Below are 4790 nucleotides of genomic sequence, written 5' to 3' on the forward strand. Positions count from 1 at the left end.
AAAATATTCAGACACAGAAAAGCATGAAGAAGAAAGTAAAAGTCACCTGTCTTTCCATAATTCCTGTTGACATTTGGATTTTGTGCCGACATAGAGAAATATGTGCACCAATGTGAGAAGTCACGTATACCTCCATAATTACAAAAATGGGATCCATACTCTGCAAACTCTGTTATATACTGATATTTTAAGAAAACACATTAAAGCATGGCACACTTAGAAAAATATGCACAAAACAGAAGTGTACAGCTGGATGAATGTTCACAAATAAACACCTAGATTAAGAAAAAGAAAAAATGTGGAACACTTCACCAGGTTGTATGTTATCCTTACCCAGGTGCCATGCTAACTCTGTATGATTCTAGTCTTAGTTTATGTGCTCCTGAAAGGAACACTTAAAATGTATCAGGGATACATTTTCTTGTTAACATTTGACTATAAGACATCATTGATTGTTAGTGTCCCATTGTTTTAGGTACTACAGAGAAAGAAAGAGAGAGAGAGAGAGAGAGAGTGTGTGAAAGGAAGGAAGGAAGAAAGGAAGGAAGGGAGGGAGAAAGAAGGAAGAAGAGGGAGTAAGAAAAAGGAAGAAAGCAAGCAACAGCTGCCACCTAAACTATAGCATAACACTTTGTTGATAGGACAGTCCTGTGTCATAAGCAGCTTCTTTTTTTAAAAATTGAGATATAATTGACATAAACATTATATTAGTTTTGGGTGTACAACGTAATGATTCAGTATTTGTATATTGCAAAATGATCACCACAATAAGTCTAGTTAGTATCCATCACCACACATAGCACATTTTTTTTCTTGTGATGAAAACTTTTAAGATCTACTCTCTCAGCAACTTTCAAGTGTACAATACGATATTATTAACTATAGTCGCCATGCTGTGCATTACATCCCAGGACTTACTCATAACTGGAAGTTCATACCTTTGGGTCCCCTTCCCCCATTTTGCCCACCCTCCATCCCCGTCTCTGGCAACCATCAATTTGTTTTCTGAATCCATGAGTTTGTTTTTTGTTTGTTTTAGATTCCACCTATAAATGAGATCATACATTATTTGTCTTTGTCTGTCTGATACAACCAGCTTCTTGATGCTTTGAAATTTCCTTCATCTATTCTGAAGTTTGCCAGTTTCTCCACCCTTCAAGCTGGATTGTACGGTGTGTGGAGGCAATCTCTTTGCATTTTCTTATCTTTAGTCACTTTGGGTATCTTCTTTCTTGGGTCCCATCAAGCACTGGTTGTTTCTTCCCCAGAAAATATGAAATTATGGTCATTCTTCTCATGAAGATTATTTGCTTCAGTAATATTACATTTGTACTCTGCTTTTCTGTTTCCATATCTTTCTGCATACATTATATGATTTTGTTTCAATGCTGGTTATGCTGAAATCTTTTGAAAGACATTTTAAATAACAAACTCAACATGCGTGGTACCAATGAAGTGCATAACTCAATTTGAAATGACAACTATATAAAATCTTTGCTGGCGTTCATGCATGACCAAGCAGTTAGGAGGATAGCAGAACCTATGTGAAAAATGTAGGTCTAAGAGTCAATGAAATATAATATATACACACTATCACTTTTCTTATAATTGAGATTTTATTGGTTTAGCGTCTGGTCTGTTCACAGATCATATAAATAATCTATACACAATTTTTATGCAAGTCCTAACAAATCTAAAAAAATGTGGTTGCAGTCCTATTCTAACAAGTTACCCAGTCACTTCAGTTAAAATTTGGAGGCAAATTGTCCTTTGGAAGAGGATATCAAGTACTCATACGATAAAATATTGATAAATTGTTAGGTTAAAATCCCACTAATTCATGACTTAATAACATACTTACAATATACTAAAAAAAGTCCAATCTTTCACAGTGTATGATTAAAGCTGCAGTATAAACTGGGCTACTGCTACCAAAGATGTCACAGATGGCACTCAAGTCTGACCAAGAGCACCAAGATCAGGGAGCAGTTTGCTTAGAAAACTATTCTACCAAAGAGCAGCATGAAGTATAGAAGATCAGCAATGAAATGTTTGAGACATGCTAAATGCATGATTATGACTGTGAATTGCATTTAATTATGCTTCATGTTAAAGGATATAATCCTCCCTACCCCCAGCCTATGGAATGGTAAGTTGGAGCACAAGATGTCAAAGATTTCCTTAATTCAATATTCCTTGAATTCCAGGTTGTGCAGAAAAATAAACAACAGCACCTGATTTTACCTTTTAAGGAGAAGCATTTACACTTATCTAAATAGATAAAAAAATTCGTAATTATTTTTAGGGTGTCTAAAAAGCATGCCTTTACAAGACAGTTGAACAGTAAGGGGAGAATGGAGACCACGGACAAGAGTCGGAATAGGATATTCATCATCAGACTTGGCTTCTTTTGCTTCTGCTTCGCCACAGGGTGGACTCTCCTCTTTGTTCTGTTTTCTGCAGTTACATCTTCTTTAGTGTCTTCCTGACCCACTTTGGCCTGTTCCTTTTGCTCTTCTTTCACTTCTTTTGGTTTCCACTCTGAAGATCGATTCTTCCCTGTTGCCTTTTTGTAGCTTAGTTTCAACGTTTGCAGATACAGTTTGGTGTACCATTTCGCTCATCCCGCGGGGTTTCTTTGCTGCCCCTTGGGCTGAATTGCTCTGCCTCCTGGGCACCTTGGAGGACTGCTGCCACTCCTGTTGCTGCATTGCTGGAAGCTACATCATCGTTTTTCATGGCTGCACAATAGTCCATCTCATGGGAGTGCCGTACTTTATTTATTAATCCTGAAAATGAGGGAAATTCAAGTCTTCTCTAATTTTTCACTGTTTGTAAAAGTCAAGACAGTAATTCTTTTGCTCGGATAATTATACTTTTTTGTATAACTATTACCTTGTACTACATTGGTCCCAAAAGGCCACTGGTCCTGAAAGAAGGACCAATAACCCAAATGTTATTGTGCATTTTATCGATTTTATGTGTACTTTTAAAAAGTTATTCAGATTGACAACTACTGATGGTGTCTGAGAATGTGTAATTCCTGAATCCTCGAGAATACTTTCCTGGGTAATACTTCATGTTTTACTGGCCTTATTTTATTGATTAAAAACACCTCTTCCAATATATCAACTTTTTTTCTGATTTGTATGTTGTAAGTTTATTTTAGATTATCATTTACCTTTTCACTTAAAAAATTTTTTTCATAGCCTTTTTTTTGCCATTCAGAAATTCTAAATTTTTCTGAGTTCATTCTATTGATATTTTCCTAGACGGTTTTTGGATTTTATTCTCTTCTTCTGGGGCCTTCTTCTCTATGAGATAATATAAGTACTTTATTAGTCTATTTATTTGTATTGTTTCAAATTTAAAAATCCAATTGTGAATTTGATTAGAGTTTCATTCCATTAGATGTTAATTTGTGGATAATTGTCATATTTACAATCAAAATCTTTTAATCTGGGCTACAGTATATCTCTCCACTTTTTGTACCTTTCAGGTACCTCAGTAAAGTTCTATAATTCTTTTCATATGAATCCTGTGCATTTGGTTTTGATTTTACTTTCAGTTATTTTGTCTTGGTTGCTGTGTGAAAGGAAAATCTTTCCTTAATATTTCTAACAAATTAATGCTGATATGTAGAAAAAATGTAAATGAGGTGAAGAATATTCTAGCGTCTCAGCAGTTGATATTAACTTTTGTTTGTATGAAGAGCTTGGTTTTACTGCAAAAAGACCGTAATAGTTGTGAAGGATAGAAATGATCATGTGGCTGACATTTATGTTTCATGAAAATGAAAAAGAAGCTTTAAAAAAAAAGAGAGTAGGTGAGGGACAAAAGAAAAGTTCTAGAATGTGGGCTCTGGAGAGCACAGCTCCTTGACCCCACTGACCCCAAATCATAGGTGTGTATTCAGCTGGAAGAAGTCAGAATTGGGCCTTTTAATTCTGGGGCCAAAAGCTGGGGTCCTGACTGCCCATGTTGGTACTGTTGGCAAGAGCCACTTAGGGAGGAATTGTCTGATGGAAATAACGTGTGCTATTTGGTGTCAACTTTTCAATTTGGCTACATGGTTAGCAAATTCTGTTCTCTTAATTAATAAAATTTAGTTTTAGGATCACAGTAAAATTGAGTGCAAAGTACAGAGAGTTCCCATATTCCCCCGTCCTTCAACTTCTCCCAATGTCAACATCCTAGCAAATTCTAGTTTTTTTCAATATTTGTGGTGCTAGAGGATTATTTGTTGGGAAGTGGGATTTGTAGCGGTTTGAATTTTACATCAAGCTTGGCATGAAGCAAAAGCAGAATCTGCAAACGGGTATAATTGGATATCAAGGTTTTATTTATAATGGTGTTAGAATACATATGCATTTGATGTACATGAATTCAGATGTCTGCTCTGACAGGAAAGAAAAAATGAGGAAGAGAGAAAAGCAAAGAGATAATGATGTGAATGTTAGAAAATTCCATCCCCTATTCCATTTAATAAAGTTATATACAAGAGTGAACATCACAAAGGGGATATTGGACAAATTGTCTTTGCTGTACACATGGACAAGTGGTATGTATATCTGTCTCCTTTCTGTTGAAATTTTTCAATGGTAATTTTACAATACTAGATTTTTAGTCTTTTGTTATCTAGGTGAAAAATCATCTCCAAATCATATCATCTCCAAATAATTTTTCTCCTTTCTAATTTTTGTCTCTTTTATAATATTTATAACTCACTTTCTCTTTCTTAATACATAGATTAGAAATTCCAGTTTGAATAATGGATGTGAAAGCAAGTA

The 4790-nt window shown here is 35.1% G+C and overlaps 1 non-coding gene across 1 annotated transcript; it reads right to left on the minus strand.

The window, feature by feature from the left end:
• Nucleotides 1–292: 292 nt before the first annotated feature.
• On the minus strand, nucleotides 293–395 carry LOC132368264 (U6 spliceosomal RNA). Its single transcript, XR_009504008.1, has one exon. It is a non-coding gene; the product is annotated as a U6 spliceosomal RNA (small nuclear RNA).
• Between the last annotated feature and the right edge of the window lie 4395 nt (nucleotides 396–4790).

Source organism: Balaenoptera ricei, chromosome 6 (assembly GCF_028023285.1).
Source record: "Balaenoptera ricei isolate mBalRic1 chromosome 6, mBalRic1.hap2, whole genome shotgun sequence".
NCBI lineage: Eukaryota > Metazoa > Chordata > Mammalia > Artiodactyla > Balaenopteridae > Balaenoptera > Balaenoptera ricei.